Raw genomic sequence first — 13261 nt, forward strand, 5'->3', positions numbered from 1 at the left:
TGGCTATTCGGGGTCTTTGGTGGTTCCATGTGAATTTTTGAACCATTTGTTCCAGTTCGTTGAAGAATGCTGTTGGTAATTTGATAGGGATTGCATTAAATCTGTATATTGCTTTGGGCAGGATGGCCATTTTGACAATATTAATTTTTCCTAGCCAAGAGCATGGGATGAGTTTCCATTTGTTAGTGTTCTCTTTAATTTCTCTTAAGAATGTCTTGTAGTTTTTGGGGCATAGGTCTTTCACTTCCTTGGTTAGGTTTATTCCTAGGTATTTTATTCTTTTTGATGCTATTGTGAATGGAATTGTTTTCCTGGTTTCTCCTATTAGTTTATTGTTGGTGTATAGTAAAGCCTCAGATTTCTGTGTATTAATTTTGTATCCTGCAACTTTGCTGTATTCTGATATCAGTTCTAGTAGTTTCGGAGTGGAATCTTTAGGGTTTTTTATGTACAATATCATGTCATCTGCAAATAGCGACAATTTGACTTCTTCTTTGCCAATCTGGAGTCCTTACATTTCTTTGTTTTGTCTAATTGCCATGGCTAGGACCTCCAGTACTATGTTGAATAACAGTGGGGAGTGTGGGCATCCCTGTCTTGTTCCTGATCTCAGAGGAAAAGCTTTCAGCTTCTCGCTGTTCAGTATGATGTTGGCTGTGGGTTTATCATATATGGCCTTTATTATGTTGAGATACTTACCCTCTATACCAATTTTGCTGAGAGTTTTTTTCATGAATGGATGTTGAATTTTATCGAATGCTTTTTCAGCATCTTTGGAGATGATCATGTGATTTTTGTCCTTCTTTTTGTTCATGTGGTGGATGATGTTGATGGATTTTTGAATGTTGTACCATCCTTGCATCCCTGAGATGGATCCCACTTGATCATGGTGTATGATCCTCTTGATGTACTTTTGAATTCAGTTTGCTAATATTTTGTTGAGTATTTTTGCATCTACATTCATCAGGGATATTGGTCTGTAATTTTCTTTTTTGGTGGAGTATTGCCTGGTTTGGGGATTAGGGTGATGCTGGCTTCATAGAATGAGTCTGGAAGTATTCCCTCTTCTTCTATCTCTTGGAAAACTTTAAGGAGAATGGGTATTATGTCTTCTCCGTATGTCTGATAAAACTCTGCAGTAAATCCATCTGGCCCAGGAGTTTTGCTCTTGGGTAGTTTTTTGATTACTGATTCCATTTCTTTGCTGGTAATTGGTCTGTTTAGATTTTCTGTTTCTTCCTCGGTCAGTCTTGGAAGATTATATTTTTCTAGGAAGTTGTCCATTTCTTCTAGGTTTTCCAGCTTGTTAGCATATAGCTTTTGTAGTATTCTCTAATAATTCATGTATTTCTGTGGGGTCCATCGTGATCTTTCCTTTCTCATTTCTGATTCTGTTGATGTGTGTAGATTCTCTTTTTCTTTTTATAGGGGCTTATCTATTTTGTTTATTTTCTCAAAGAACCAGCTCTTGGTTTCACTGATTTTTTCTATTGTTTTATTCTTCTCAATTTTATTTATTTCTTCTCGGATCTTTATTATGTCCCTTTGTCTGCTGACTTTAGGCCTCATTTGTTCTTCTTTTCCCAATTTCAATATTTGTGACTTTAGACTATTCATTTGGGATTGTTCTTCCTTCTTTAAATATGCCTGCATTGCTATATACTTTCCTCTTAAAACTTGATCTCTTTTTTGATTTGGTCATTGATCCATTGATTATTTAGGAGCATGTTGTTAAGCCTCCATGTGTTTGTGAGCCTTTTTGCTTTCTTTGTACAATTTACTTCTAGTTTTATACCTTTGTGGTCTGAGAAGTTGGTTGGTAGGATTTCCATCTTTTTGAATTTACTGAGGCTCTTTTGTGGCCTAGTATGTGGTCTATTCTGGAGAATGTTCCATGTGCACTTGAGAAGAATGTGTATCCTGTTGCTTTTGGATGTAGAGTTCTGTAGATGTTTATTAGGTCCATCTGTTCTAGTGTGTTGTTCAATGCCTCTGTGTCCTTACTTATTTTCTGCCTGGTGGATCTATCCTTTGGGGTGAGTGGTGTGTTGAAGTCTCCTAAAATGAATGTGTTACATTCTATTTCCTCCTTTAATTCTGTTAGTATTTGTTTCAGATATGTTGGTACTCCTTTATTGGGTGCATATATATTTAGAATGGTTATATGCTGTTGGACTGAGCCCTTTACCATTATGTAATGTCCTTCTTTATCTCTTGTTACTTTCTTTGTTTTGAAGTCTATTTTGTCTGATACTAGCACTGCAACACCTGCTTTTTTCTCCTTGTTTCCATGAAATATCTTTCTTTGTCTCTTGACTTTTAGTCTGTGCATGTGTTTGGGTTTGAGGTGAGTCTTTTGTAAGCAGCATATAGATGGGTCTTGCTTTTTCATCCATTCTATTACTCTGTGTCTTTTGATTGGTGCATTCAGTCCATTTACATTTAGGGTTATTACTAATATATACTTATTGCCATTGCAGGCTTTAGGTTCATGGTTACCAAAGTTTCAAGGTTAGCTTCTTTACTATCTTACTGTCTAACTTAACTCACTTACTGAGCTATTATAAACACAGTCTGATGATTCTTTATTTCTTTCCCTTCTTATTCCTCCTCCTCCATTTTTGTATGTTAGGTGGTTTGTGTGTGTGTGTGTGTGTGTGTGTGTGTGTGTGTGTGTGTGTGTGCTCTTTTGTGTTTCCTTTGACTGCTTTTGTGGGTAGTTGATTTTAGTTTTGGCCTTTAGTTAGTATTTGATTGTTCCACTTTCTTTGCTCTGATTTTATTTTCTCTGGTGACCTCTCTTTAGCCTTAGGAGTGCTTCAATCTAGAGCAGTCCCACTAGAATACCCTGTAGAGGAGGTTTGTGTGAGGCAAATTCCCTCAACTTTTGCTTGTCTAGGAATTGTTTAATCCCTCCTTCATATTTAAATGATAATCATGCTGGATACAGTATCCTTGGTTCAAGGCCCTTCTCTTTCATTGCATTAAATATATCATGCCATTCTCTTCTGGCCTGCAAGGTTTCTGTTGAGAAGTCTGATGATAGCTTGATGGGTTTCCCTTTGTAGGTGACCTTTTTTCTCTCTCTGGCTGCCTTTTATACTCTGTCCTTGTCTTTGATCTTTGCCATTTTAATTATTATGTGTCTTGGTGTTGTCCTCCTTGGGTCCCTTGTGTTGGGAGTTCGGTGTGCTTCCATGGTCTGATAGGCTATTTCCTCCCCCAGTTTGGGGAAGTTTTCAGCAATTATTTCTTCAAAGACACTTTCTATACCTTTTTCTCTCTCTTCTTCTTCTGTTACCGCTAAAATGCGGATATTGTTCCATTTTGATTGGTCACACAGTTCTCTTAATATTGTTTAATTCTAGGAGATCCTTTTTTCTCTCTCTGTGTCAGCTTCTCTGCAGTCCTGTTCTCTGATTTCTATTCCATTAATGTCCTCTTGCATCTCATCCATTCTACTTTTAAGTTCTTCCAGATATTGTTTTATTGCTGTATTCTCCCTCCTTAGCTCTTGCATATTTCTCTGCAGGTCCATCAGCATGGTTATGACCTTTATTTTGAATTCTTTTTCAGGAAGATTGGTTAAATCTATCTCCCCAGATTCCCTCTCACTGGAGGATGTCTGGGTTATTCTGGTCTGTATCAAATTCTTCTGCCTTTTCATGGCGATAGAGGTAATTGTGCAGAACTGGCGTGTGTCGGCTGTGTGAACGTCCCTTCTTGCTGGTTTGTGGCCTTCCTCTCCTGGGAGAACGGCGACCCCCTAGTTGCTTGTGCTGGGCAGTTGCATGCAGACGGGGTCTGATTCTTGCCCGGCCACTGTGGAGTAGTAAGCTCCATGCGGTTGCTGTGGGCGTGCCTGCTTTCACACTGCTGCTCTGCTATGGCAGGGCCGCACCAGAGGGGGAACAGGTGGGAGGCTGTTTATTGCCATGAGGGGCCTCAGAGCTGCAATGCCGCCCAGGGAGTTAGGGCGCCCAGAGTTCCCCGGGATTCCCAGCTGCTGTGCTGAGTGTCCTGGGATGCTTCCTTCCAGCTGTGAGGCCCCTGTCCCTTTAAGACTTTCAAAAAGCACTCGCTTTACTTTTGTCCCAGGGGCACCAGCTGTTGGGACCTGCTCACAGGTTTTACTGTTCTGTTTCCCTAGTATCTAGCACATTCTGCATTGTGTGTCTGCGCTCCCTGTGCAGATGGCTAGGGCTGGGCATTTAGCAGTCCTGGGCTCCCTCTCCCTCCCTGCTCTGACTCCTCTCCTCCCACTGGGAGCTGGGGTGAGGGGCGCACTCAGGTCCCACCGTTCCGCGGCTTGTATCTTATCCACTTCATGAGGTGCTGGGTTCTCACAGGTGTAGATGTAGCCTGGCTGTTGTCCTGTATCTTCTGGTCTCTCTTTTAGGGATAGTTGTATTTGTTGTATTTTCAAAAATATGTGTGTTTTTTGGAGGAGATTTCTGCTTTCCTATTCACGCCACCATCTTGGCTCCTCCCTTGGGCTTAAGATTCTTTCAAAACTTTCAAGAATGGGGCAAAGGGCAGGGGTGGGAGTTAGGCTAGGCCTGACTTATGGTCTCATGATGTCTCTCACCAGCAAGAGACATTATGTCACTATCCACAGTCAGTCCTCTAGATAATTCTGTAAGATAAACTCCACACAAAGAATTTATCAGTACAGTTCCTCCCTAAGACAGTGGTTTCCCTCAAGCATGGGGAACATATCAGTTAAAACTGCTTGCCCTGTCCTAAGATAAGGTGGGTTAGTGTCTGATTACCAAAGAACATGTTAGGAATCGTACCTCCCTACTCCCTGGTTTTTAAAAATGGAATCTTAGCCTTAAGATTGGAGTCCCTTCTATTTTTAGTATATTGTTTGTATCTCTGGATTTTTCATCATAGGAAGGAAAGGTTATGATGCTTGTCCCATGTCCTTGCCCTACCTCATTACCATATGTCACATCTACTAAAATTTAATGCATGCCTTATATGTCAATTCCACCATCGTACATGCCCTATGTGTCAAATGAACTGTCAATTCCGGTTGGACATATAGAACTAACAGAAATTAGTACATATATTCTACAAAAAGGCGTTTACAAAGTTATTCATGGCAGCATTGTTCATATAGCCCCAAGCCAGAAATGACCCAAATGACAAAACATAGAGTAATTATGATAACCAGATCACTAGTTAGACAATCATTTCTCCTTCAGGTGGGGAACAGGGAGAGGTCAGCTGGAATGCTGAATTTTCTCAGGGGACAAACTCTAGGTCTAAGACAGGGTGGCAAATAAAGGAGACTATAAGTTTAAGGAGAAATGGTAAATTTATGGGGTCCACTTAGCATGTTGTAAGACTGTAACTGTTATAAAAGCAATAGTCTTTAAGAACCTTAGTTCTTGTTTAATATTCGTCACTAACTAGCCTTGTAACCCTTGTTCAAGTCCTGGGTTGAATTCAAATTTTCTTTATCTCAAAATTAGGGAGAAAATGCGTCCGGAATCTGGGATTCCGGGCAGTCCCAAGTGCCCTGACAAAAACACTTTTTGGTTCAGATTAATGGAGCTTTGTTGCCACAGGACAGTAGCTAGCAGGCACAGCTACGGGCCCACTTCTGCCCGCGGATCGTTTCCGCGGCTGCAAGGCAGCTATTTTAAGGCATGAAAGGCTGAGATCAACCTTCTCTATTCCAGCCTATCCGACTCCGCCCTTCCCCTAAGAGTGACCCTTTCAGCAAAGGAGGCACCGTAAGTTATGTACCTGAACGCCCTATTGTGAACCCTTGTCTGTGGTCCAACACATTCTAGTAGTGACAAATGCAGTTGCTTATACTCTGACCAACTGTCCGTGCAGTTCTATTGAGGATTCCAGTGTGGACGCACCCAGACTAGATGCGCAACTCCTAACGCGGTCGGGCCGAACAGTTTAGCGCGGGAGTTTAGGAATAGTTCAGCCAGGCCACGCTAGTGCGCCTGCGCTCTGCCGAATGTGGCTGTGCGTGCGCAGCCCTGTGGGGTTGGAGACCGCTGAGTCGCTCTGTCGGAAGAGGAGGAAGGAGACACAGCGGGACGCGGTGACGACTGGCTGCCGGAAATGATTGGCTTGCGGAAGGAGCCGTTCCAGATCGCGGCTTTCCTGTGGGCAGAACCACTGAGGAGGGGGTCGGGCCTCCTTGCCCGTCTGTCGGGGCGGAGCCGGAGGGGCGGTTGAGTGGGAGAACTGTTTGGTGGGCGCGGGAACGAGCCCCGTATGTCCGCCTAACTCCAGCGCGGGGCCCGAATTGTGGGAGTGCTGGGAGCGCGGGGTTTCCCGGGGAGAGTTCTCTTCCGGCTCCGCGCGGAGAGCCTGGCCGGGGGCCGGGGGACTGACCCGCTGAGGGTAAACCTGCGGAGTGGGGGGCGGTTCCGGCATCCTGGGCCTCCGGTCTCCGGTGTGGGAGCCCCTGCCCTGGGTCTGAGTCTGGGCGTCTGGGTGGCGCCCTTGACTATGTGTTTTTAAAATCTTAGGCGGCTCTGATGCCCGGCCAAGGTTGAAGCGCAGCCCGCAGTTTCAGGCCCCGCTGACTGGAGCTCCGCGAGGCTCCTTCGGGGTCTGGTATCCCCGGCGGGAGCGGGTGCGGGAGGGCGGGGCGCCTCTCAGGTCTGGCTTCTGTCGGATGCCCCGCGCTCGCTAGGGTTGGGTGGCCGACGCGGGCTGGCCCGTGAGCGACAAGGGCGGACGTCCCTTCCCCTCGGCGTCCGCTCCGGAGGAGCCGTGAGACTGGGCGTTTGTGGGGCAGGACAGGAGGACGGCGGCAGCTGGGCTCTGAGGACTGCTCCTGCGAGTTTCCGTGAATTTGCTTTGTTGACTGGAGGAACCTGGCTGGGTTCTTACGGCGCTCAGATTAGTTTTCTCAGTTCAGTTGAAGACAAGTTCAGGTTACTTTGGATTTGACTAAATATCTGGTTGTCTTTTATAAGCCAGTTCTTAGGGTGGTCTAAATCGATAGCAGGACTGGTTTATTGAACTTGATTTTTTTTTTAAATTTTGGCGTTTTGATAGATTGCTTTACCGTACCCCTAAATTCCAGTGATAGGTTACATGAGTCCTTTATATGGAGTTTAGAGAATCTTTGTTTTTAAGGTTTATTGAGATGTAATTTACATACCAATAAAGTTCACCTGTTTTAAGGGTACCATGCATGTTTAGAGTTGTACAACTGTCACTATAATGGAATGAGAGAATCTTTGGCTTTTTTTTCTCCTGATAATTTACTACTCTCTAGACGTGAACGTTTTAGAGATATAGTGTAATGAAGAGCCTCTGAAAATGTAAACTCAAATTGTGTTATGCCTGAGCAGTTGAGATGAAGAGAATTAAAGCAGAATTAAACAGTAAGTTGCAGGTGGTGAAATTTGTGCATTGCAATACCAGTTAGATAACTATTTCAACTGTCTTGTTGGCTGAGGAATATGGCCTAAACCCCATTTTACAGGTGAGGAGCTAGACTTGGAAGGATAAGTTGCCTAAAGCTGCATAGCTGTGCCTAGGCTCATCCCCAATCCTGAATACTTTATCTCTAAGTTTATTGACTTTCCCACCTAATCAACCTGGTTTTCAATTATAATGTCTATGTATGACTTGTACTATGTATGTATGACCTCTATAGTTCATTTACTGAGCAAATAATTAGTGAATAGCCACAGTGTCTAGAACACAGAACACTGCGCTTAGATGCTAGAAGTTCTGACCCTCAGCTAATGCTCTGGTAGGGGAGATAATAACCAATTAAAGAAATACATCCTCTAATTTTAGATATTGACATATGCTATTTTTTAAAAAAATAGGCAAACAGAGTGTAGGGAATGGTGGTGGGAGGCAGGAACTGTCTTGAGCAGAAACCTTAAAGAAGAGAGCAAGTGGGGTTTAAGAAAAAGCAAGAGCAACTGGAAAGATGGAGTTGCCATTTACTGAGTTGAAATAACACTGTGGAAGGACCAGGTTTTAGGGCTAAGATTGCGAATTCAGCTTCTGATGTTTTAGATGTTTGTCAGACACCCAATTGGACATATGGTATTTAAATCCATGAGGTCTGATTATGATCTGACCAAAGCAATGGGTGTAGGAAGAGGACCAAAGACTGATTGATCCCTAGGATACTTTAATGTTTAGAATTCAAGGAGATGAGCAGGAACCAGGAAGGAAGATTGAAAAGGAGAGTTCAGTATGTTAGAAGGAAAACCAGGAGAGTATATAGCCTTAGAAGACAATTGAAGAAAGTGTTTTGTGGAAAAAGAGGTAATTGACAACATACCAAATGAAAACAGACTGGCCCATATGTAAAAGAATAAAAATAAAACCTTTCAATACAAATATACTGGCTGGTACTACAGAAACAATTTTTCCTCTTATTTGAGGAAGTGTACATTTTTACAACCTTCTTGAAGGGCAGTTTGATGTTATAAAAAATTTTAATGTGTGCTTCCTTGACCAAGTAATTTTACTTCTAGGAGTTTAATCCTACAGAAATATTTATACATGTACATAAAGTTGTATGTATAAAGATGTTTATCACAGCACTGTTTATAATTACATACAAATTTCCATCAAGACAGATGTAGTTTTAAAGGGAGGATGTAAATGTGTATGTATGAAAGATAGCAGCTATAGACTGAATTTTGTCTCCCCAAATTCATATGTTGAAACCCTAACCCTCAACATGATGGTATTTGGAGAGGGGACTTTTAGGGGAGAATTAGGTTTAGATAAAGTCATGAGAGTGGTGCTACCATAAAGGGATTAGTGTTTTATAAGAAGAGGAAGAGAGACCTGAGCCCTCTTCTCTATGCCGTTATGAGGACTCTACAAGCCAGGAAACAGGTGCTTAACAGGCAATGAATTGACTGGCACCTTGATCCTGGAGTTCTTAGCCTCTAGAACTGTAAGAAATAAATGTGTTTAAGCCATCCTATGGTAATTTGCTATAGTATTCCTAGCTGACTAAGATAGCCATGTTAAATGATAATTATCTAATAGAATATATAGTATAATCTCATTTATCTTAATATATCCATAGTAGACCTGTTTAATCACACTATCAAAAGTTATTCCCTTATTTACCTTCCCTGATCACTGTTACATTACCTTTTCCTATCTGTAGCACTTACTACTGTCTGTATTTTATTAATTTTTATAATTGTTTACTGTCTTTCTTGTCATAGTAGAAGATAACTTCTATAAGATTTTTGCCTCTTATATTTCTATCCCCAGGACTGGGGTATATAATTTTTAAAAACATTGTTTTAGGGAAAAAGCCCAAATACACAATATTCCTATAGTGGTTTTAAAATGAGGTTACAAATCTTTCATATTCTTTATTCAAAGAGTGGTGGCTGACTCCATCTTGAGTATGGGCTAGACTTAATGACTAGCTTTTGATGAGTAGAATATAGTGCAAGTGGAGGTATGTTGATAGATGATAAAAGGCGTCGTGGCTTCCTCCTTACTCCCTCTCTTGGATTGTTCATTCAGGTAAGCCAGCTGCCCTGTCATGAGAACATATCAAGCAGTGCTTTGGAGAGGCCCTGTGGTGAAAAAACAGGCCTACTTTCAACAGCCAGCGGAGGAAACTGAGGCTTCCTTCCAACGGTCATGGGAGAAGCCATCTTAAAAACATTTTTTTTTTCATTCCCATTCAAGCCTTTAGATAAATGCTCCTCCAGGTGACAGCTTGACAGCAATGTACAGGATACCATCGGCCAAATCACTCAAGTAAACTACTCTCAAAATCCTGTTAGATTATACATGTTTTATTTTTAAGTCGCTGTGCTTTTGGTGTAATATCATAGGCAGTAATAAATACAATTCTATGTAAATACTACATGCTATTGTTTTAATTAATAATTATTAGTCTCATTCCTGAGAAAATAACTGAATTTCTTCCTGCCTTAGTTTTATCATATATAAAATAAAATCGTTGGACAGTCCTTTTTAATTCCATTGTCACCTTAGAATTACGTGAGAACCTTTTAAAAAATATATGCCTAGTCCCTACCCTGGTTGAGTTAAGATCAATCAGAACTCAGGGTAGGGCACAGGCATGTGTATTTTCTAAAGTTCTCTTTGATTCTAATACACGGGCCTGGTTGAGGCCTTCTGGATGACCTTGAATTTCTTCCTATTGATTCTACTACCCTGATACATAATTGGGAGATACTATCACTGCTGTAAAGGCACTTCCCTGGAATTAGGATCCCAGTTCTTGAGATGAGTAATCTTTGCTTCAGGAATAGAAGACTTGTCCAAAATATGATTTTCACATTTGCTGGAATTTTTACTCTTGGTGGGATCATTTTCTTAATGCTTTTCTAGTGCTTGATGAAATTTACTTTGTATTTTCATTTTATTAAAACAGAAAGTATAGGGCTGCAAGTGTTATTGGATCACTTAAAAAGTCCCCCATACCTCTCTTTTAGACTTTATGAGCATATTCATCTAGCAACAGTTGCTGCTCCTTTTTTTTTTTTTGGCAACAGCTTTTTTGGTGTATAAGCACTTTACCACTCAGTAAAAACATTCATTTTAGAGATAAGTCTCTTCTGGGATACATCTTGGATTTGGGATTTTGTCTTGGACCTGATGTTATAAAAATTTTGTGAATTTTACTTCCTACTAGATGAAGCATAGCACACTGTATCCTAGTTTTGAGTTTTGATAATTCCTATGAATGTGTACAAAGTAAGAGTAGGAGTCACATACTAACCTAAAATCTTAATAGAATAATTGAGTTACACTACTGTTTTTTCATGTTTATTTCAAGGTGCCAAGTAATTTGCATTTTATTTTAATAATGCTTGGGAGATAGTACTATCATTATCTATATAAATGATAAGCCAGTTGTAAAACTCATATGCAGACTCAAAAGACCTAGAATAACCAAAACATCTTTGAAAGACAGTAGCAAAGTTAAAGAATTAACATCACCTGATTTCAAGATTTATTTAAAGCTACACTAATAAATAATACAGTGTAATACTGGCATAAAGATAAATGAAAAGATCAATTGAATGGAATAGAAAATCCAGAGACACCCACGCATATATGGACATCTGGTTATTTTTATAAAGGTTGAAGGACAATTCAGTGGAGAAAGGGTAGTGTTTTCAATAAATGGTTCTGGAACAATTGGATCCGTATGCCAAAAAGAGAAAGTGCACCTTAATCCATATATTGTAGATTACATACAAAAATGAACTGAAAATGAATCATAGGCCTAAATATGAGAGCTAAAATTTATAACTTTCTAGAAGAAAATACCAGAGAAAATCTTTGTGACCATGGATTAAAAACTTCTTGGCATACATCACCAAAATCATGATCCTTAAAAAAATATTGATAACTTGTATTTCATCAAATTAAAAATATTTGTTCTTTGAAAGATAATGTTTAGAGAATGAAAAGACAAGTCACAGACTGAGAGAAAATACTTGAAAATCACATCTGATAAAGGACTTGTATATAGGACATATAAAGAAATACAAAAACTCAATAGCATAGCAATTGCCCAAATAAAAAGTGGGCTAAAGATTTGAATTGGCATCTCACCAAAGAAGTTATATACATTTCAAATAGCCTGTAAAAATATGCTCAACATCATTAACCATTAGGGAAACAATTAAAACCACAGTGAGATACCATTACGCACCTATTAGAATGGCTAAAAATTAAAAAGTGTTGACATGGATGTGGAAGAACTGGAACTCTCATATACTGCTGATGGAAATGTAAAAAAGATAACATCCATTTTAGAAAGCAGTATGGCAGTTTCTTAAAAGGTTAAACATAGGCCTACCCTGTGATCTAGCAACTCTGCTAGGTATGTACCCAAGAGAAATGAAAGCATATCCATTCAAAAATTTTTGCACAAATGTTCAAACAACTTTATAATAGCCAAAACCCAGAAAAAACTCAAATATTATTAATGGATAAATCAAACTATTCTATCCATACAAAAGAATACTACTCAGCATTAAAAGGAAATTAATTATTGATATATACAACATTATAGAGGAACGTATAGTGATTTCTCAGTAAATGTTAGCTATTATTATTGGTAACATTTCTTGGGGAAGGTGATTCAACATTTGTAGAAGCTGGATGAGAAGGGGATGAGATTAATGACTGGGAGATAAGTTAGGAAGCAATTGTAATCCCTTTGGTAAGAGATGATAAGAATTTAAATTGTAGCTGTAGCAGTGTGAACAATGATAAGGAGGCTGAACTGTAGAGACAGAGTTCAGTAGAAGCGAAAGGAGCTGATGGCCAGTTGGATGTGTTGGGTGACAGAGAAGACCCAGGAAATCTCTTAAAAGTAGTCCCTTTTGGAGAATCTTCTATTAATTTAATGATGCTTCTGTTCCTCAAAATATTTTTGGAACACTCTTTTTTAAACTATTTAGGGACCTGAAGGTACATTTATGGATATCTTTAATAATCCTAAGCTAATCAATAAATCATTTGCATTCATTGATGATTTATTGATTAGGGTTGAATGTGAATGACAGAAAACTCCAAATAACAATGGCTTAATAAAGATAGAAGTTTATTTTTTGTCTTCATGAAAGTAAGTAGATTTATAAAAGACCAGAAGAACTGTCCATGGTGTCAAGGAATTTGGCTGTTTCTCTATTTGGACTTCGTGGTCCAAGAAGTATTGTGGTGAAATGAAGTGAAAGCCAAAGAGTGCATATCCTAACCTACCTTTTAAATAGGATGTAGGTAGGAGTATTATGTGGCAGTTTCCTTCTTACATCTGTAAAAAATTCTCAGCATTTCCTTTGTCTTTAAAAAATAATTGAAACTTTTGAAAAGTAAAGACCAGTTGTTTTTTAGAATGTCCCTCCTTTAATTTAGGTTTCTCTAATACTGTTCCCTCATGATTATATTCAGCTTATGAATTTTTGACTGGAATAGAACATGAATGATATTTTTGTCCTTAAGTTATCATATTCAGAGGTATGTTATCTATTTACTCTTATTGGTCAAACTAATTTTAACCACTTGCCTATATTTTTGTTACATTCCTCCAGTGTATGGTTATTGTTTTTCCTTTGACAGTTAATGAGTAAATTGTGAAGAGAAACTTTGATACTGAGTAAATATTGTTTCTCATTAAATTTTCCCTCCTATATTAGTATCCATTGATGATTCTTGCCTGAATCAAATTTTATTATGATGGTTGTAAAATGATGATTTCCTAACTGCATCATTACTTCTGTATTACTGG

General features: G+C 39.5%; 1 long non-coding RNA gene across 1 annotated transcript; it reads left to right on the forward strand.

The window, feature by feature from the left end:
• Positions 1–6140: 6140 nt before the first annotated feature.
• Positions 6141–9856, forward strand: LOC118970255 (uncharacterized). The gene is made up of 2 exons (XR_012133800.1): positions 6141–7370; positions 9508–9856. It is a non-coding gene; the product is annotated as an uncharacterized lncRNA (long non-coding RNA).
• Positions 9857–13261: the final 3405 nt, after the last annotated feature.

This window comes from Manis javanica, chromosome 8, assembly GCF_040802235.1.
Source record: "Manis javanica isolate MJ-LG chromosome 8, MJ_LKY, whole genome shotgun sequence".
NCBI classification, from domain to species: Eukaryota; Metazoa; Chordata; class Mammalia; order Pholidota; family Manidae; genus Manis; species Manis javanica.